At 40.7% G+C, this 22,609-nt stretch overlaps 1 long non-coding RNA gene across 2 annotated transcripts in view; it reads right to left on the minus strand.

Annotated features, from left to right (window-relative positions):
* LOC119866863 overlaps nt 1-22,609 on the minus strand; it is a 121,367-nt gene that overhangs the window by 65,704 nt on the left and 33,054 nt on the right. The window contains exons 2-4 of one of the 2 annotated variants that reach the window (XR_005381452.1): nt 12,335-12,389; nt 8,910-8,989; nt 6,665-6,761 (exon numbers count right to left, since the gene is read on the minus strand). This is a non-coding gene — a long non-coding RNA (uncharacterized LOC119866863). Of the gene's footprint in view, nt 1-6,664; nt 6,762-8,909; nt 8,990-12,334; nt 12,390-22,609 lie in introns of those variants that run through there. The other variant, XR_005381453.1, reaches the window with a different exon arrangement.

Genomic DNA, 22,609 nt, shown 5'->3' on the forward strand with positions numbered 1-22,609 from the left:
TTGTTTGAAACTATGCAGAGGGGAGCAGAGAGCCTCTGTCCCACAGGAATGTAGGAGGTTTGCTGAACTTGCCATCACATTTGGAAATGTCTGTCCCTAGGTCCTAACTTACCACTTGTATGACCTTAAGAAAGTAACTTGATGTCTCTGAGCCTCGATTTCCTCACCTATATAATCAGAATACTAACGATTACTTCCAAAGTTGTTATAAAATTGGATTTCAGGCTGTTAAGTAAATTATGAAAATAATCAGGGCAGCCCGGGTGGCTCAGTGGTTTAGTGCCGCCTTCAGCCCAGGGTATGATCCTGGAGTCCCAGGATCGAGTCCCACGTCAGGCTCCCTGCATGGAGCCTGCTTCTCCCTCTGCCTGTCTCTGCCTCTCTCTCTCTCTCTCTCTTTGTCTCTCTCTCTCTCTCATGAATAAATAAATAAAATCTTAAAAGAATAATCAAACAAAATGCCTGGCATTTGATAGGTGCCCATTAGACATTAGCTCCCTTTATGCACTGTTGCACTTACTGCTACCCCTACCAGAAAGTTCTGATAAAATCAAAGTGGTTTCGAGGCCACTGACCTTAAGTTTCTTTATTCATAAAATAGAGATGAGGTAACTGACTTCAATGTAATGTTTGTGGAAGTACTTGGTAGCGTGTGCACTGTTACACACACTATTTTATTTATTTATTCATAAGAGACACAGAGAAAGAGGCAGAGACACAGGCAGAGGGATCTTGATATGGGATTCAATCCCAAGACCCCAAGATCACTACCTGAGCCAAAAGCAGATGCTCAACCAGTGAGCCACCCAGGTACCCTGGCATTATTGTTATTATTCAAACCTCAGTACTCCAGATTTGATAGTTTGTGTTCCAATCTGCTTAAAATACTTTCATTTTCCTCCCCAAGTACCTGACACTCTTTCTTCAATCCCTAACTTGTCTTCTTCTCTGGTCACATGACCAGTTCCTTTTTTAAAAAATATTTTATTTATTCATTCATGAGAGAGAGAGAGAGGCAGAGACACAGGCAGAGGGAGAAGCAGTCTCCATGCAGGGAGCCTGATGTGGGCCTTGATCCCAGGACTCCAGGATCACACCCTGGGCCAAAGGCAGGCACCAAACCACTGAGCCACCCAGGGATCCCACATGACCAGTTCCTTAGTGTTTACTGTGCACCGGGATGCTGCGCTACCTAATGAAGCCCAGTCTTTCTGCTCTATCCAGAGTCTCCCTCCACCCAAGACCTTTACAGCATGTGTTTCTTATCTCACTTGGCACTTACTACATATTGTTAGCCACCTTATTGCAGCTACACATGTGGATTCCTGTAGGACTCTTCAAGAACAAAGAATGTCATGTTTTGTTGTTGTTTTTTGTTTTTTCGTTTTGCAAACTCTACAGGTCTAGCAGAGTACATTGATTAGAGCAGGCTCACAAGACCTGTTTGTTTAGTGATTAACCGATTACAATATTGAATTTGGCCAATAGCTTTGTTTTATTCACTCTGCTTCCATTAAAGATTACCAGAAAATTTGGTGATAAACAAACGTTTGGACTAAAACAAACATTATTATTCATTATTCTGTAGGCCAGGAATTTGGACAGGGCACAGAAGAAATAGTTTAAATCTGTTACTGGATGGCTGATGATGAAATGCTTGAAGACAGAGAATGGAATCATGTGAAGGCTCATTTGCTCACAATTAATGCTAGCTGTCATCTGGGAACTTAATAGGAGCTGTTGACTGAAACACATATACATGGCCTATTTGTGTGGCCTGAGCTTCTTTGCAATATTGTGGTTGCAAAAAAAAAAAAAAAAAAAAAAAAAAAAGATAGCCAGCTATAAGCTGTGTCCTTAACATGTCCTAGCCTTTGAGGTCACAAAGTATCACTTTTGCCTTATTCTACTGGTCAGAGAAGTCATGAGTTCACCCAGGTTCAGAGAAAGTGGAAATAAACTCTAGCTCTTGATGGCAAAGTGATTCTGAAGGCTCCTGGTTCTGAAGGAAGCATGTAGCTGTAGAAATACTGCTATGGCCTATTTTTAGAAAATAAAATCTGACATAAGCCTTATTGTTCTAATACAATAACACCAAGTTTTTCTATATTTTTAACTTAGAGGCTATCTTTCTCCTAAGTCTCCAAGTAATGATCTGAAATCTAGAGGGCATTTGTTTTACAGACTGAGACAGAGAAGCATAGAAAAGACATGGTGAGTATTGGTTCAAGCACCTCTCACCAGTGAATGGTCAACTGGACATTCAGGGCGAGATATCATCAGTTACTTTTTTAGGTAATCAGTAAGTAGTCCTACAGTTGGCATTTGTTGCAGCTTCTTTTACTCCCCAAAAGGTGCTTTATCCTTGATGATGCCACAGTTTGTTCCCCGGTTGATTTCCCTGCCTGAGACCTCACTCTTTCCTTAACTTAAATAATAATCAATTCTGGATGTTCTCATGCTCAATAGCTTGCTGATGATTGCATGGCTAAAGTAGAGTAGAGACAATTTTTCAAGGTTATGTGTTCTTTACTTCTCTGTGAGAGATTCAAGACTCCCTTTTATCAATACTTCCCTACCTCTAACCACCAAAAAAAAACAAAGAGAAATAAACAAATAAAAATGGATAAGGTGGAAAATAAAGGTGTTACAGACCCCAAAGTATGAAAAAATAACCTGCAGACATGTATTACTGTAACACTGAAGTAAGTTTCACAAAGAAAGGCACACATTATTAGTTTTACATGACCAATTTAGTAGAAATACTTGTTCTCTTCCAAGACATGCAGCAGGCAAAACTGTAAAACAGTGAAGTCTGTACTCAGTCCTTCCTCTCCGCATGTGCACACACATACACATGTGCACACACACACACACACACCTCCCATTAGTACTCTTTCCTGCTCCATCCACACTTAACAGCACAGGCTACTATGATAACTACTCACTCACCTTTCTGGTCTACTAAAAATCCCTTCAGCCCTCTCCATTTAAAAAATGATGAGTTCACCTAGTTTCACCAGAGTCCCAAAGCCAATCTGCTCCACAGGTCCTGGTTATTGCTTAATTAATTATTCCTTCCAGGTCTCCCTTCCAATAACAAATAGCTATTAGGATTTTTCTGGGGACCGAGATCTTTGGACTTTCAAAAAAATAGTAGCAAGAATCAGTGATACTTAGCAAAAGACTTAAAAAAGTGAAAACCTGGGACATCTGGGTGACTCAGTGGCTGAGCGTCTGCCTTTGGCTCAGACATGATCCCGGGGTCCCAGGACCAAGTTGTGCATGGGGCTCTCTGCAAGGGAGTCTGCTTTCCCCTCTGCCTATGTCTCTGTCTCTCCCTGTGGCTCTAGTGAAGAGATGAATAAAATCTTAAAAAAAAAAAAAAAAGTGAAAACCTTTTGACCCACCAGTTAGACTTCTGAGAAAAAAAAACAGATAACAACTGAACTCAAAGATGGGTGCAATGTAGATGCTTACCACATGCCAGGTATCATAATGAATATTTGGAAATAATCTGAATATCCCCAAATCAGGGAATGGTTACATACAGTAGAGTGTATTAATTAATAGCTAAGAATCTACCTCATAGGATAATATGCAAATAATTGCTATGTTAAATATATATTTATTGGCATGAAAATTCTTTGATAATATATTATAAAATATTACAAGTAGGTTACATAGCATAATACAGAGAACCATCTGATCTTCATAAATATATTTTTCATATATATACATATACTTTTTTCATAAGCATATCCTTCTAGGAAAACCCTGGAAGGATATACATCAAAATGTTGTGTTATAAAACCTCTGGCAGGTATTTCGAGATTATTTTCAATTTTTTAAAATTCATTTATTTCTTTTAGTAATCTCTACACTCAACATGAGGCTCAAACTCAAGAGTTGCATATTCTACTGAATGAGCCAGCCAGGCACCCTGGCAGTATTTTACTTTTTATTATTCTTGCTCATTTGAATTTTCTATTTTTATCCAATGTATTACTTTTATTTCTTTTTTAGTTAAATAACTTAAAACCTAGTAGTAAGTCAATAGAAAATATATTTTAACCAGAAAGAATTTTCCTTTTTTTTTTTTTTAAAGATTGTATTTATGGGATCCCTGGGTGGCTCAGCGGTTTAGGGCCTGCCTTTGGCCCAGGGCATCATCCTGGAGTCCCGGGATCCAGTCCCCACGTCGGGCTCCCTGCATGGAGCCTGCTTCTCCCTCCGCCTGTGTCTCTGCCTCTCTTTCTCTCTCTTTCTCTCTCTCTCTCATAAATAAATAAATATAATCTTTATTTTTAAAGATAATGAGCAATCTTAATTTTAATCTTAATCTTAATTTAATCTTTAATCTTAATCTTAATTTTAATCTTTAAAAATAAAGATTGTATTCAATACATGTATTCAGTAGGTAATTATTTTAAAATGAAAATGGAGGTTAATATTGGGACCTAAAACAAAGGATAAATAAAAAGTAGAAATTTAGGTGCCAAGATAATATCTCTCTGTTCCCCAAGTTCAGAGTCAGATTAAGGGACTGACAGTCCGGCTACTTTATGGGAAGTCAACATACTAGGGAGCAGCCAACATTTACTGCTACCTGGATAAGGCAACTATTGGGATGGGGTATGAGACCTTCAAAGGAGCATGGTGAGGGCCCCATTTTCTAAAGAGGTGGGTCAAGTTAACTTCAGGGTTTCTGATTTGCTGCATGGTGTTGGTGAGTTGAGGACAGTACAAAAATGCTTGGACCTAAAAAGAGCTCTGCTTCCAGTGACCTTTCTTCTACACTCTCCCTTGTAGTGCTCAGCCTCTCCTCTACATAAATATTTAAAGAAAATAGAACTGTGGGCATGTCAATTTATTAGCCTGCCCAGGACATGCACATGCTTTGTTCCAGCTCTGAATTCAACACAAACTCTCAGGGCTTCAAGTCTCACCAACAATATTAGGACTGGAGCTTCTGTAGCCAAGTAGCATCTTCATTGGACTGTATTTATAGCCATAAGTGGCCTACTACAAAAACTCCTTAAGAATTCCCATTAATAAGATTTTGATACCAGAGTGTAAGAGGATATGCTGTATTCTCTCCTCTTGTACTATATTCTCCTTTCTTGTTTTTTTTTAAAGATTTATTTATTTATTTTATTTTATTTTAGAGAGAGAGCCTGAACAGAGGGAAGGAGGGGAAAGAATCTCAAGTAGAATTCCTGATGAGCACAGAGCCTGACGTGGGACTCCATCTCACAGCCCTGAAATGGTGACCTGGGCCAAAATCAAGAGTCAGGTGCTTAACTGACTGAGCCACCCAGGCGCCCCTCTCCTTTTTAGTTTCTTGTGAGTTGTCCAAATCATTTGCACTTTATATTTTGGTTCTATATAAATAAAATTTAAGTACATGTTAACATTACTAGAAATGTTATTCTTTGGAAATAGCACAGTACTCCACATATTCATTTGTTGAATATGCTCTCAATGAGTTTCAAGCAAATTGGACAAGTCAATCGATGACAGACAACCTTGATAGGTACGACGGCAGAGAGAGGCACAGTGTGTTGTGGGAACCGCGCATGCCCACCTACTACTGTGGAATGCATGAATTTTGAAGGAGGGGGAAAGTCACTAGACAAAAAAAAAAAGGAGAAAGATTGTTTCCTGCAGCAACAGCAACATGTGCAGTTTCCCAAAGTTTGTTCCATAGAGTAGCAGTTCAAAGGGATGCTAATAGGTAATTACCAGTAAAAGAGTTCGGGAAAAAATGTCTGTAAAACACTGAGGAAGCATAAGACAAACCCCAAATGAAGAATAGTCCAGGGGATCCCTGGGTGGCTCAGTGGTTTAGCGCCTGCCTTCAGCCCAGGGTGTGATCCTGGAGTCTCGGGATCAAGTCCCACATCCAGCTCCCTGCGTGGAGGGAGGTTTCTCCCTCTGCCTGTGTCTCTGCCTTTTTCTCTATCTCTAATGAATAAATAAATAATTTTTTTAAAAAAGAATGTTCTATTAAAATAGAAGGAAGATATTCTTCAAAAATATCAATGCCATAAACGACCAAGAAATGACAGTCCTGGCAATGTGCCTGTCCTATCTCTCAAGAAAGAACCTGCCTAGAGGAATGCAGTTGGCCTATAGCCTCCAGCTGCCACATCTTTGAATTGGCCCCTGCAGCGTTTATGTTGAGACCACACTCCCCTCAGGCTGCTCCCAACCGGTGACTGAGCTCAGAAAGAGAATTAAGGCAGGGCCCTTGCTGCTTGTAGCAGGACTCTGCTGAAAGGAAAACTTTGTTCTGGGGCTCCCAATGGACCCTGTGATAGACTTTGGATATTGGATCTTCTGTATCTTGACTACAGTGGTAGCTACACCAGCATATGTATGACACATATGACAAAACTTCTACAACTCCGCCCATGCACAAATAAGGGCATGTGAAACTGGAGAAATCCGAATAAGGTCTGCATATTGTATGGATGTCAGTTTCCTGGTTGTGCTATTGTCACTACGCAAAGTGGGGACACTGGGTGAAGTGTAGAGGGGATCTCTCTGTATCACTGCTTCTGGCTGAATGTGAATCTACAATGATCTCAGAATAAAAAGTCCACACACACACACACACACACACACACACATTTTAAGTCTTTTCTAATGTAGAACATTTACCTTTCCTGAGGAATAGAGGTGTGTTTAATGGCACGTAATGGAGACAGTGTCTCTATCCAGAAGAGCGGTTCCAATAGCTGGCTGCCTTTCAGTAACTAGGATAGACCCAGGGGAAAGATATTTTTGTGCAGGCAAGTCTTGGTAATGTTCACATCTCACGACATCAGCAGCTGCCTACTCCACCTACTCCATCTCCCTTCAGTGGATTGAAACTAAAAAGTTCGTTCTTATTCATGAGGAGCTGTGCTTAGCCTTGTCCAACTTGGTGACACGATTTGTACATTTTCCCTGTGTTATAAAATGAAACCTAGGAAAAATGTGGGTTTTTTTTTCTAATTTTTCTTTTTGAAGGTGAAAGAAAAGGTCTATGGTCAAAATGCATGCCTAGGGGGATGCCTGGGTGGCTCAGCAGTTGAGCCTCTGCCTTGCCTTCCGCTCGGGGTGTGACCCCAGGGTCCCGGGATGGAGTCCCACATGGACTCCCTGCATGAAGCCTGCTTCTCCCCCTGCCTATGTCTCTGCCTCTTTCTCTGTGTCTCTCATGAATAAATAAATAAAATCTTTTTTTAAAAATCCATGTCTAGGACCTCAAAGCAGAGAAATAAAAAAGCTGAATTCAAATGGGTGTGTAAAAGCTTCCTCCCTCACTCTCTCGGCTCAGCTCAGCTGCCATGGAGGAGTAAAAGCCTTTTTCTCTATTGACAATCAATCAACAAATATTTACAACCTTTTCAACAAGCTTTTTCAACCATTAGTAGATCATTAGAGAAGACTTCGAACTCCCTGCCCTTTTAAAGGCTTTGGGGATTTAGCTGCAGAAAGATGAAACCACACACAGTTAATAGAGCACCCACTCTGCTCCCATACTTCAACCACAGGTAGCTTTTAAGAACCAATTTGTGGTTCTGGACAAATGGGCTTGACTAGAATGGGAACCCAGAACAGAAGCAACTGAAAAAGGAGATAAGCAATAAGAAAATTCTAGTTATTGTTAGAATAATACCCAATTGTATTGTGCCTCTTTTAAACTTAAAAAAAAAAAAAACTTCACTATTTGTACTTCTTATCTGAATAACTAAAAATGCTGTGTAATTAGTATATTTTAGTAATTTGCCTTTACAAATAGCCTGTAGGTCAAGACAATAAGTGATCTACTTAAAATACTGATTTTATTCATTTCTCTGCATGTCTCTCAGTGGTTCAGCATGTTAGAAATGTGGTGCTTACTTGCAAGATGGCATTTCTTCTTCAAGCAGTTCATGAGTTCCAAAACTAAGTGCCTAAAACCTCATAGAGTGGGAAGAGGGTGTATATGGGAACTCTCTGTACTATCTGCCCAATTTTCTGTAAACTCAAAACTTTTCTAAAAAAATCAAGTCTATTAATTGAAGCATAGCAAAAACCTCATAGGGAACTAGAACTAAAGTTTCAAATATATCTGGATAATTTCCTTGTTTCATATACTGCTATCCTTTCAAGCAAGTGTAACTAAAGCCACCTGTCCCATCCTTCCCACCAACCGCCCCCCCCCCCAAAAAAAAAACCTTAGTTGTTCTATTTTGAAAGGAATCCACTAGTAGAGGTGGGAAGAAATAGTTGCTAGAAGAAGAGGTCTTGACACTGTCCTGAAGGGAAGAAAGGAGGACAGACAAGCATGGTTCTTAGGGTCCTCACTCCTAAAAGAGGAGAGCTACAGGGGACTGGCTGACATGGGATGCAAGAAAAGAATCCCTGACAGATTCTTGTACATGGGGTCAGTCATCCTCTTCACTTTCTGTAATAGGGAAGATGGTCACATCTGCTGGAAATAAAGAAGAGAAGGCGGAATGATTGACAGGTGGAATGTTGAGGCATCCAAGACAGAGCAGACAAGACAGGCACATGGCTCTGTGGTCAGGTCAGGAAACGCTGGCATTACCAGACCCAGAGATGAAGTGTGTAGGAAAGACTGCACTTCCTAAGATACTCACCCCTCACCTCAAGGATTCCCCACCCCTTCTGAGCAGAGTGAAGGACTGGACTGAGTTCGAAGTTCCCACAGGGCACGGGTAAGGGGAGCAGAAAAATTGATTTGCTACAGTAGGACATCCCTGCTCTATCCCATGACTGGCATGGCCTGAGGGAAATCCCTGTGATGTAAGTAGTCTCTGAAATGATTCACTGAATCACACAGTGTTGTTAACATGCTGCACTCTTTGTAATAAAAGTTCCCACTAATTTTTTTTTTTTTAAAGGAAACTTACTTTCAGAGAATCAGATGATGCAACCCATTTCAGAGAGAGGGACCACGGGAAGGTTGTGCCACGCTGCAGCCTTTCCAGTCCTGAGAAGAGTTTTCAGGGACATCAAATCAATAGGACTTAAAATCCTGAGACTACGGCCTCTACTGCATTCCTGCTACATGGCCTTGGGCAAGAAGCTTCCCTTCAAGGTGTCCTTTTTAAACTCTAAAATAAGAATAATGTCTTCCCAGGAGCAGCCCCCGTAACTGTACCACTGGTGACACTTCATCAACCACATAAATGTATACCGAGTGTCAAACTGCGTAGGCTAGTGCTTAAAAGCATTAGCACTGTGAGGTGCCAACAGCTAACCTGCAACCTGGAATTTTTAGAATGATTCACAGGAACTTCTCAGAAATGTCAGACCATTTTCCCAATCCTAAAAAGCTGAAAAGTTCACACAGCATGGTAGCTTCCTATGATGGGTCAATGCAACAGAAGTAACATCTGGGGGTTTCCAGAATTCTTTTACAGTTCAATGGTATGGAGATAATACTGGGATTCCCGGCAGCAGCCTCCATAGCAGAGGTTCAGGATTATATATGGTATATGTGCAGAATTGCCATACACTTTCAATGTACAAGAAGCAATTTCCAAATCCAGACACAGTGGCTGATTGTTAGTCATTATTACCCTACTTCTCCAGATAAAATTAGAAGAGCAGATAATGCCCAAGTCATAGACGAGTCTCCAAACCCCATTCTTCTCGAGATTCCCTGCTGTGGATTATAGCTTCCAATCGGTCCTGTCCTGTTGCCTTTAAATGAACCCAGCTCACCCACACAAACTCATGCTGCAAGCACATGAAACACCCTCTGGCCATAGAAATTTGGAATTCGTCTAGACCATTTCCCTTTGAGAGATTAAGAAATTTGCCCAAGGTCACACAGTCAGGAACTGGCAAAACTGGGATTCAAATCTTTATTTGCCCGAACAGTAGAGGCTGTGTGATGGTGATGGTATTGTTAACTCCAAGCTCTCAATGCTCCTTCAAAGGAAAAAACAATGCCGCCAATTGGGTTTGACAGGTGACCTGGTCTAGGTTACGAGCTCTAGTGTTCAAGAGGCTAATAATAAAACACGCAAACAATCTCAGGTCCAGGTGGCTCTATAAAATTCAAGAACTGTCATTATGTTATCTGCCAGGATATATTTCCTCTGCCCATATTTCATTTCGTACAGGTCACCAGTTACTAAGTAGTATTGAACTCAGCTAATGAATATTTTGCATTTGCTATGTTCACGGCAGTTTACTGAGTGCTTTATGGGATTAAAAGTTGTCCTTTAGCAACTCAAGTCTAAGAGTTGGGGGCAGGAGTGCAGACATGGAAAAGCAAAGCAAAAATGCAAATGTCTGCTATTAGCCCAGGGTGAGATAAATGCTTCAAGAGAAATACCAAGTCCTGTGGAAGCATGAGTATTACCAAAATAATTTTTCCTATAGTACCTGTCGTTCTTTGCCATCATGTTAGCCCTAAGCTCACCTAAGAATAACTTGTTGATCAGCTTACTTCATGTCAGGCACAGTTTCTTGAAAAAGTCTTAATTTGCTATTGCCATAAGCCCCTCCTTCTTCTATTTTTGTAACAGAGAAGCAAAATTCTCCACTGTTGTTTTTTTCCCCTGAGCATTCTTAACATGTTAGGACTTAGTTCAGATCTTTTTGAGAACAGCATAATTGTCAGGAATGTGATCAAGGGCCCTATTCAGTAGGAATGTACACACAATTTACATGGCCGAGTTATGTTGGTTTCGGTGGCATATTCTCAAGTCACGTAGAAGCAGCTTGAAGATTAATGCACACCCCCCAAATTATTCATTTTTGCTCAGATTGTTGTAGCAATAAAGTGAGGCCATTCTCTCTGCTGGGCTTGTGTCAGCACTTCCAATTCAACCCTGTTTTTTCAAGTCTTTCAGACTCGGCTGTGAAACTGCCCTGTGGGTCTGAAATTCAGGAGACAGCCTTGTAAGGCCATTTTGATTAGATTTATGCAAGTTTCCCTGTCTGAGCTGTCTGCTCAGTACATGATACCCAAGGAAGATTGCACAACTCTTAAACTGTTGTGTTTCTAAAATGAAATGGGATTACCTACCTGACAATCAGGACAGGTTTAGTATTGTTATTTAGGAATCAATTAAAATCAGTTGCTTTGATCATTTGGAATCATATCTAAAATACCTTTGAATTGTATAAAAATTTGAGATGTGATTTTCAATCTCTATTTTTATGAAATGTGAAGGTGTTATACATTATGTTTGATTCTCTCCTTTATGTGAGTTTTTCACCTTCTAAAATCTGGTACAAAAGAAAAATTTTCCTATGTTTATTCTCACCTTCAAGTGAGTGATATGCTTCACTACAATGCTTGATTATTCAGACATAATAAGTACACGATTGCCAGACAAATACTCTAGGTTTGGTTCCTCTCTAAACCACACACATAGATTTCTCATTTCTCTTAGTAGTATCATGAATTGGGACATGTTTTTAGAGATGAAGCAGAAAGGGAAGACCACAGATTGAAATGTTTTCCTTAAGTCATTCTGCCTTTGGTTTCTGCAGGCTGCCGAGAAAGGCAGATTGGTGTAGTGGAAAGTGCATGGGCTCTGAGTCTACAGACTTAATTTTACCACTGTATGACCAAGAGTGTTTAATGAAGCCAATTCAACTATAACCTGTGAAAATAACCATTCATATGCGGTTCAAGTGGTTAGGATTCACTCATTTATTTATTCAAGAAACATTTAGGGTGGCACATTTACTGTGTGCCAAGCACATAAGCATTGGAACTACAGATAAAAGCCCTGTCCTGATGATATCTACAGCCAGTTGGGTAGACAAACTTGAATCCAATAATGACCTAAATAAAAATAAATGAATAAATAAAAATGAAAAGGTAGTCACAAAATGGGAAGTGCGACAAAAGTAAGGTACATGGTGCTTTGAGATCATGTCAACTTCATTCAGGGAACCAAGGAAGAGTCCATAAGTGAATGATGTTGAGCTGATCTAAAAGAGGAGGAAGCATTAGCAAGGCAGAGTTATGGGTACTTGGCAGGGGTTGTATTCAGGCAGAAAGATCAGCAGGTACACAGGCCTTAAGACAGGAAGAAGCATGGTGCCCAAGCAGGGTGAATGGTGTGGAACTCGGAAGTAGAAGAGAGGAGGTAGGAGCCAGAACAAGGTCTTGTAGATACTGTGTGATCCTATTAATCTCACTCCCTTTAATTCTCAAAACTGTTCCTCTTTGGATAACTATATGATCACACTACTCATAGGCCACATAATCATTTTGACCTTTATCTTGAGAGCAGTAAAGAATTTTAAGCATAAGTATAACATAACAGTTTTAGAAAGTCAAGTTGTAAAGAGTAAATCACTATACCTGCAGTGTCTCCTATGACTGAATATTTCATATCAGCCTCACGGGGAACCACAGCCTGAAAAGAACAGTATCATAAATTTATCAAAGCATAATACAAATCACTCTCTTCCACAAAAATGTGTTAAGTTTTATAGTATGTATACTCCCATATTAGGATTCTTCAGAAAGACAAAACTGATAGGATGTGTGTGTATAAATAAAACTGTACACACACACACACACACACACACATATATGAGAGAGAGAGAGAGAGAGAGAGACGTCTTTAAGGACTTGGCTCATATGATTATAGAAGCTTGGCATATCCAAAATCTGCAGGGAATGCTGACAGAGTAGAGTCCCAGGGACAAATTGCTGTTTGAGTCCAAAGGCAGACTGTTGGCAGAATTTCTTCTTCTTTGGTAGAGGTCAATCTTTTTTCTATTGAGACCTTCAACTGATTAGATGTTAAGAAGGGTGATCTGCTTTAGTCAACATCTACGGCTTAAATGTTGATGTCATCTAAAAAAAAAAAAAAAAAAAAAAAAAAAACCACCTTCACAGTATCATCTAGAATGATGTTCAAGCAAATACCTGGGTACCATGGCCTCATCAAGTTGACACATAAAATTAACCATTGCAAGTACCTATTGGTACAAATAAATAAGTGAGGTTTTGATCCTTCTGGGTTTTGAAGAACAAATTGCTTAATCCAAATATTCGTGGGATCTACTCCCAAATGTACTTGCTCCCATAGATCATGGCATCTCCGTTGGGACACCAGCTCAATCTAGACAGTTTCTGAACAGACCAAACAGTTTCAGAAGAGGCACAATGGGTTTTGTGGTCCCCAGGATTCCCACCTCCACAGACCCTGTAGGTGGCACATTCCAGAGTGGAATGATGAGATGTTCTGTAAAAAGGTGTGGCTGAGAGACCTCCCCTCTTGACAGTGTCCCACATTGGAAGAATAAGGCAAGAACTGTTTAGTTTGTCAAGGAAATTCCCCGAGGGAAACATTAACTTCGAAATTTCACAATTTCAACAAGGAAGTTATAAAGGCCAATATCTAAGGGCTGAAAGTCTTTTCCCACACTCTTATATTTTAAAAAATAAAAGAAAGATAAAAAGGATATCTCATGTAAGTAGCTTCCCTGTGATGCTTTGGTGCTTATGTGAAGAAATAGGAGTTTTGTATTACAGTTTAACCACACTGGCTACACTGATGATAAGCCATGATTTCCCCATGGCGTTAGCATTTTATTTTTTTTAATTTGCAAAACCCTTCCCTTCTGCTCATGAGAAAAAAAAAAATAACATGCTCTGATGTTGGGTCCATGTATCCCCTTATTCAAGAAAGTAAGCAAAAGGTGAAAGTCAGAGAATTTGGAGGGAATAAAGGGCTTTCTAGGGCAGCCCGGGTGGCAGCAGTTTAGTGCTGCCTTCAGCCCGGGGTGTGATCCTGGAGACCTGGAATCAAGTCCCACGTCTGGCTCCCTGCATGGAGCCTGCTTCTCCCTCTGCTTGTGTCTCTGCCTCTCTCTCTCTCTGTGTCTTTCATGAATAAATAAATAAAATATTTTTTTTTAAAAAGGACTTTCTAAGGACATTCGATCTAATGTCACACCCATGTTTTGTTTTCTTTTTTTCCCTTGTCTTTGTATAGCTTGAAGAGGGGCAACATATTTAAAAAGTGAAGAGAACATTTTCAGGAATAAGAGTCATTATGCAGACTAGCTGATTTTTAGCTTCATTGTTGATGGAACAAGACACAATGGCTTAGACTTAGCATCGGTGATTGAACTTCTAGAGATCTGTGTGATTGAGAGAAGTATAAACTAAATGGGCCTAATGAGGGAGACTGTGGACTCTGCTTTCTGAAAAAATCAGAGTCCTAACAGATCAGGATAATCCACACTAGTAAAATTAGGACACATCAGTGTGTTAAACATCTTATTTATGTGTCTCAGGAAGGACTTTTGTCTCCTTTATCTCAGAAGCCAGCTGCCCTAGACCTGTAACTGTCCAGGGACCCCCAGTTTTTTCCTTCTTTCTATTAACCTCTCAGTTTAAAAATATATGCAGGACTTTGGAGAAACAAACGTCTGGACTGCATACTCTTAGATGTGGCCCCCCCTTCAATGGCCAGTACCACAAGTGTAAACTAGATTTCCTTTCTGTAGTGTATATTGTAATAAAACAAAACACAAAGATTTAACTGTGTTGAGACACATCCTATAACTATACATGCTGAATTAAAATGTATATATTTTATATTTATATAAAATCTGACTGACTTCTATAGAGGTAGAACTCAGCAGAAACAAAACAGCTGGCCAGATTTAATGGAATGGAATGGAATGGTAAAAGATTAGGGAAAGGGGGGGTAAACTGATTACATGACCAAACTTTATATCATATGATTTACCACAAAAAAATGTTTTTCAAAGGACAAAACATTTCATCTACCTCTGTCTCTCCACCATCACAGTTTTCCTTTCTTCGGTTCCCTAATCAAGCACCTCCAATCCATTTTATCCATGACTATCAGCTCTTGTCCCCACACCCTTCTCACACTGTAGAAGTAAACCCTAGATTCTTCAGGAGCATATAAAATCAACACAGAATGGTTAAGTATGGTACAGATCACATCTTATCAAGATGATGTAATGCTGCTCCTCTGCCTGAAGTTAGGATATGATGTTCTAACTATAAATATTCTGTCAAAGTCCTCATATGTATATAGTTTAAACTGAGTTTGATTTAAGTGATATTCCCAAATCTTGGCATTTAAAAAAATATTTATGCTCATTTATAAAAATTTGGGAAGATTTATTTCCTTCTAGGTATGAGAGATAGGGAATTTTTTCCTACCAAAGACGGTCTGATTTTTGTTTTTGACATTACGGGTCAGGAATCAATGATAAGTCTAGGTTCCCAGGAAGAGAGACTGTAATGATCTAAATTATGTCTCTGCTGCCACCCCCATATTCATATATTGAAGCTCAAACTGCCACGATGTAATTATATTTGTATATGTGGCTTTAGAGAGGTAACAGAGTTTATGTACGGTCATTCTAATTCTATAGAATTTGTGTCCTTATAAGAAGAACAAGCAACAGAGCTCACTTTTTCTCTTCGTGTCTATAAAGAAGAGGTCATGTGAACACACAGCAAGATGGTGACCACCTACAAGCCAACAGAGAAGAACTCAGAATGAAACCTATCATGCTAACACTTTGATCTTAGACTTCTATGAAAAATAAGTTTCTGTTGTTTAAGTCATGCAGTCTGTTGCATTTTGTTATGGCAGCCCTAGCAGACTAAAACAGAGATCAAGTTCTAGATTGGGAGGAGCAGAAAATGGGCCAGGACTAGAAGCCCAGTGAGAAATCTGAACAGCTAGGATGTCTCCATGGTTTAGAAAACACTGAAGAAGCACCAATATATATAGAAACGTGGCATGCAATTACACTGGGCTCTGAGAACCAAGCCGGAGGATCAGCTAGTACATAGTTTGGTAGTTTTTGTTTTTGTTTTTTTTTTAAGATTTTATTTATTTATTCATGAGAAACACGGGCAGAGGGAGAAGCAGGCTCCATGCAGGGAGCGCAACACGGGACTCAATCTTAGGTCTCCAGGATCAGGCCCTGGACTGAAGGCGGCGCTAAACTGCTGAGCCACAGTTTGGCTGCCCAACAGTTTGGTAGTTTAGAGCAGAACAGGATTTGAATCCCTACAGTTCCCAGCTGTGTGATCTTTAGCAACTTTTTCTGAGCTTTAGTTTCCTCGTTTGCAAAATGAGGATAAAGGTAGTAATGATTTATTGTGAAAATTAAATAAAATAGATAAAGAGCTCAGCACAGTACCTGCCCTGTAGGAAACACTTAGATCATCAAAAGCGAGAGAGAGAGCAGAGAGGCCATGACTGCCACTTAACAGCTAACATGGCCAGAGGATAGAAGCACAGCATGGCACAAAGTGACAACTTAAAAATGTGGGCTTGAGAACAACATCTCCAAAGGTAGAACAACTACCAGGGATCCACAGTTCCTACAGAGTATGACTGTTGGATGTAGGTCAAGGGCTGGCCACTTGCTCCCTATTCTAAGCAGCCTTGCTGATATGGATAGATGTACATGTCATTGTTCTAGCAGAAAACAGATGGCCCACTCAATGGGTATGTAAGACAATAATTACGGGTAAGGAAGATTGACAAAGGATGGTGAAACATCCCTGGGCTAGTGAGAGAGGGATACCACCAGCAACCCTAGGCCCGAATGGCCTTGGGAGGAAGTGGTTGCTGAATCCCAGTGAGACCTGCATGGCAGGAAAGGGTCTCTCAACAGGAGCTGTGACCTTTTCTAGAAGAACACAGCCACTAATAACCTGAGGCCTGGCAGGAAGGGCACTGGGGAATAAGCAAATCCACCTCTCTCTCCTGCCTCCCTCTGACTTCCTGCCAGTCCCTCCTGTCAGCCAAACCCAAATAGAAGCCAGAGGCAAGGGAGCCCAGGTGATTTAGTCCACAGACATCAGCCACATAGGGCTCAGAGTAGAGAAAGGTGTAGTGTCAATCTTCAAGGGCATGCAAAATTTACAGTGGAGTGAACAAAGGAGGAAAGGAGTATACCGAAGGCATTGTTCTTAGAGTTGGGACAAGGTTTTCTTAGGAGCCCTCCTCAGTATAACTACAAACTCATCAAGGCAGAAAGTAGCTAAGAAATAACTCTGTCTCCTTGAGACACAAAGACCCCTCCCTGGTACCTTCATTCAATACACACATCTCCTTAGCTGATTTTACTCCCTCATGTGTGCTTCAGAATCTTTAGCACCTGGTTCCTGCCTGAGTGGCTGCTCTTTGCTCCTTCAGCTTCCTGGAAGCTTACATTTCTTTTGAGAATTTCTACTTCCAAGTGATCTCTCATGACCCTATCCTACAATACCTTGAGAAAAGTTTGGCTTGGAATGCTTTAGAGTCTGGCATATATATGACACAATTCAGGGGGAGAAAATGAAAGTCTTCTGCACCATCTTTAACCTGTGTCCTCAATGCTCTATTTTGTTTTCTGTAGTCATTGAAGAGTAATGGGACTCTGATCATTTTCATCTTGGAATGTATTGCGAAGATGTTGACTTTGGGATCTAGTCCCCTTGCCTCCACCCCACCGGATATGCTCTCATAAGTCTTGTTGACATTAATGAATAGTTGTGTGTGCACAGTGCACGGATAAGAAAGACAACTGAGGGCTCAGAGAGGCAATCCCTCCGCTAAAAGCAAGAGCAATAAACTTTATCCAACAAAGGAACTGATAGAATAGTGATGTAGGCTACTATTTTTGTTTTATTCTATAGGGAGACATTCAAATTTCTCCTAATTAATAGAATCTTTTGTGCATCACATTCAGAAGAGCTTTTCCCTTTCATGAAGAAATCTAACAGCACAGAAAACATATGCATTTTTGGCTGCTTTTCAAGCCATATTTATTAACTAAGTGCTAGGGTGGAGGATAGTTTTCTTGCCAACAGGATTCATAGGACATAGTGCTTGAAAGTACATCAAGGAATGAACCATTTCTGTGACAAGCAAATCACTGCCTGTAACTCCAACTTAGCTGGTGCTGTCAGCATTGACCACATAAACCACAGACTAACTGAAGAACTTCAGGCACCTAGGATTAAACACTGTCTCCCAGTATTATGAGGTGCGGGAGCCAATCCCCAGAACCACTTGATTTTAGAGAAAATAGCAGCTGGTCAGACAGAGACCATTTCCGACTTCTCCCCACCATTTTGGACACGGGGATCTTCCTGGTGCTGAACTCTCTCATATCCTGTTGCTGGGAAGGAGTATCTTATTCACCAGAGGGCCTACACTACTCCACACACCCTTTACAAAACAACTTTTCTGGGAGAAATCCAATGACCTCTGAGACTAAAGCAAGGGAAGCTGCCAGGTAATTAAGACACAGACAAGTTTTCTTTAGTGCCTCCTCATCACCCCTGCCCACCCTCCCTCTGGTCTCTTCCAACATCCAAAGTCAGAAATTCTCCTTCCCTCAGAGGCAGCCTGAGACGATGAGGTTGGAATAAAAGGTGGTTACAGGGTTCACATAAGGTGACAAAGCTGGCACATGCTAAACACTTAGCATTATACAGCCGCCCCTTAAGAGTGCTCCAAATCCATCAATCATCATGGAAAAATTAGAAGCTTTACTGGATTCCTGCCTCTCCAAACAGATCTTCTGAACTTGTAAATGGACTCCATAATTCAGCGTTTGAGAACAGAGCTTCAGAACAGCAAAACTGTCTCTGTAACACACTGTCAGGCAACTCGGAACAAGCAGAGAAGAACAAGTCAAAACAATCAGCTATTTCATTAAGGGCACAAAATTAATCTTGAATGATGCCCAAGTCTGACTCACATTGTCAAATATTATATATGATCTCTACGAGCAGGCCATTTCCCCAATTCACTGAAACATCTGTGCATTTTAATGGGCTAAGCTTTACCCTGTCCAATGCCCTTTAGCTGTTTTTGTTGTGGATTATGTAATTCGGTGCATGATGCAATCAGAAGAAGAATGCTTTCTACCTGTCCTTTGTACGTGATGTTGTCTGATGGTTAGTGCAACTGGCTAGATGGCTCAGAACCTTGCATTTCAACACCCTAAATTGCTCTGTGACCTTGGGCCTTTTGCTTCCCCTCTCTTGGCTTCCACTGTAAAAATGGGGAGGAGCAAATATTTTACCTCTTTCACCATTGGATTTGAAAATACATTAGAACTGTCATGAAAATACATACGGGTGCAAGGGACTGATGCCTAGAAGAGATAGGCTAAGAATCCTGGAAAGTGGGCAGTGGCATAATTTAAAACAAAACAAACAAACAAAAAATGCTTTGCCTGTTTTATTTGTCTTTGGGTTTAACTATGTGAGAAGCTATGTGTTTGAAGAGGGGCTCTGAGTATAACTTCGATTTTCGTTCAGTGAGATGAAGAAGAGAAACAGGAGCTAAAGAAATCCAGAAAGGAAAAAGTGTGCTTTGTTAGATGCAAAATGAGGCTCACACTTTACCCTAAAGGATCAATAATTAAATATTTTAAAAAATGCATAAAAACACTAGAAGAAAATGGGTGAATATTTTTAGAAACTTGGAGACTTTCTCAAAGATGTCATAAATTCCTGATGCTACAAAGGAAAAACCTACATAAAATTGTAAAACTTCTTTACAGGAAAAAAATAAGAGATACACACAAAGTCAACATGTCAAAGAAGAACTAGAAGCAATGAATGTTTCATTTCACTTATCAGAAAAGAGCAAATGTCCTTAACATAGAAGGTGCTCTTTAAAAATCAATATGAAGATCAGGAATTCAAAAATGAGCAAAGGAAATAAATAAGCAATTCAGAAATAAGATTTGAAAGACAAAGAAATGTATAGAAAGACGTTCCATCATGCTAATAATTGGAGAAATAAAAACTGTAGAAACTAGGGCACCTGGGGGACCCAGCGGTTGAGTGTCTGCCCTCCGCTCAGGGTGTCATCCTGCAGTCCTGGAATTGAGTCCTGCATCGGGCTCCATGCAGGGAGCCTGCTTCTCCCTTTGCCTATGTCTCTGCCTCTCTCTCTTTATCTCTTATGAATAAATAAATACAATCTTAAAAAAAAAAAGAAACTGTAGAAACTGAAATAATGTTAATATGCCAAATTTTTTACCTATCCAAACTGACAAATACATAAATGCTTCTTAAACCTCCTGATTAGTAGAAGTGTGGAGAATGGGCATTCTATGTTCTAATGGTTAGAGTGAAAACATAAAAGTTGGCAAATGGCAACATCTATCAAAATTTTACTTGTGAATTCAAAATGATTCATTTTCTAGGAATTTATTTCTGCAGATACACTCTCAAAGGATACAAAGACTCTTCACTCTAGCATCGTTTGTCATAACAGAAATCTGGAAACAGCCATATAATGCAATCCTCCAGTGGTCCCATAGTCTAAGACATGTCCTTAAGAAAAGCTCTATAACAATAAACATAGTTACACTCCCATTTGAGGTCAAGAAAAGATCTACAATACCTAGAACTGTGTGTGTGTGTGTGTGTGTGTGTGGTGTGTGTGTGTTAGACTTCCTATTCTATCGGAATCTGGGCTGAGGTTTCAACATTCATAATAATAAGAGACATATTCCCATCCCATATTCTAAATAGAGATACTATATTATCCATTCAGAACTCCAAAAACATAAACAAAATATACTGTGACTCTTAGCTCATCACCCACCTTCAATCTCTATCTAAGAGGATGTTAGAGTGAGAAAGAAAAGGAGAGCTCGGAGAAGCATTTTTGGTCTAATAGTATTTAGTACCATGGATTTTGTTTCTTAGGAGGGAGGCTGAATGAAGTGCCAAGACAGGGAGAAGAAAGAAACCCCCTGAGAGAGGAAAAGTCTTGCCAGACAGAGGAAAAAAAAAAAAACAAACCTCTCACCCCCATCTCATTGCTTGATAATCTGCAAAAGTTCAAAAGGTCCCTCCATGCCTCTCTTTTCATAGAACGTGGTTGAGAGAGCCCTTAAGTGAGCTTAATCTGTGTTCCCTAGAACTCAGGGGAACAGAATGAGGGGGCTGCCTCTTGTCTAGGAAATGTTAAAGGCCAATGGTTGTCTAGAATGACGTGTAAGGGCAGAGCAAAGAAAGAGGGCTGCAGTGGGAGTGGCCATTCTTCTAGGGCTCGGTAGGGCAACAATGTCAGGTTTTCCCAGAGGCCAAGTGATCACCCTAGAAGGTGGCCAGGCTAGTGCCATCTTGAAAAGATCTTGCCCCAGAGCCCTGCCTGCTGGGGCAAGATAACCCCAAAGAAACATTCTGGGAGAGGAGGGGAGCCACAGAACTGTATTGCATGAGTTCCCAGCGTGAGCAAGCTGGAATCTGAGAGCTTGGAGAGTCATGAGAGGCTAGGCTAAGAGCATCTCCACAACAGAGAATAGTTCAGAGAACAGAGAGCAGAGTCCCTTATCGGGCGGAGAGAGCGTCTGAATAAATCCTTAGAACCACCCCACGCAAGAAGCAGCCAGCCTTAGGTATCCACTACCAGAGGGCATAGATGTCTGATTACACGGCATCTGTTGAGCAAGGCCTTGTCCTTTTACCTCTCATATGGCCTCCGCAGCCCTGTCCTGGAAGGGCTGGAGGCAGCAAGGTTCAGCAAGGGGCCCGGGGGGTGTGAAAAAGCAGGGTGAAGGGGAGTAAAAAGCCACATCCCATACTCTTTCTCCTTGGAGGCCTCTGAACCAGAATCGGGTCTAAACTTAGGGGAAGGAAAGAAAAATTTTAACTGGATATAAGAAGCAACTTATTTATTTATCCGAGAGAGATAGAGCACGTGTGAGAAAGAGATCTGAAGAGAAAGAACGAGCAGGGGAGAGGAATAAGCAGTCTCAGCAGGGAGCCGGATGCAGGGCTCTATCCTAGGACTCTGGGATGCTGATCTGAGCCGAAGCCAGACACTTAGCTGACTGAGCCACCTGCACCCCCAGAAGCAACTTGTGACTTTGATCAGATTGACCTTTTAAATCTATTGGAAAATGAAAGACTGTTTTTAACTCTACACCTGTTTGGAGAAGCTACAGGATCTGCCCAAGATAACATCCAAGGGGGTTTGTAGCACATGTTTGAAGGGTGTATGTGAGGCGAAGAATAAAGCAACTTTTCTGATTTCACCATCATTTCGTTCAGCCCATTTGATACACCTCTATGTACATTAAACACTTTTTGAAAAGATCAACAAGAAACTGTCAGCTGAGCTTCCTCAGGTGTGGGACTAGGGCTTTACACAGGTGGCGGGCTTTACTATTATTCATCCATACTTTTTGCATCTTTTATGATAAACATAAATCACTCTTAAAATTTAAGATGTTTTAAATATGGAGCTAAAACACATTTTGTAGTCAGATTAATGTATGAAAATTCTTTGCCTCAGGGCATTTATATTTCTCAGAACAATCTCCTTTTTTTTTTTTAAAGATTTTATTTATTCATGAGAGACAGAGAGAGAGAGACAGAGAGAAAACGAGAGAGGCAGAGACACAGGCAGAGGGGGAAGCAAGCTCCATGCAGGGAGCCCAATGTGGGACTCGATCCCGGGACTCCAGGATCATGCCCTGGGCCAAAGGCAGATGCTCAACCACTGAGCCGCCCAGGTGTCCCTCCTTCTCCTTTAACACAGTTAACTACCACCTACAAGGCCTAATCAGTTAGGACTGGGTCGGGTTCCCTGGCCACCTAGTT

The sequence above is a fragment of the Canis lupus genome, chromosome 30 (assembly GCF_011100685.1).
Source record: "Canis lupus familiaris isolate Mischka breed German Shepherd chromosome 30, alternate assembly UU_Cfam_GSD_1.0, whole genome shotgun sequence".
Classification (NCBI taxonomy): domain Eukaryota; kingdom Metazoa; phylum Chordata; class Mammalia; order Carnivora; family Canidae; genus Canis; species Canis lupus.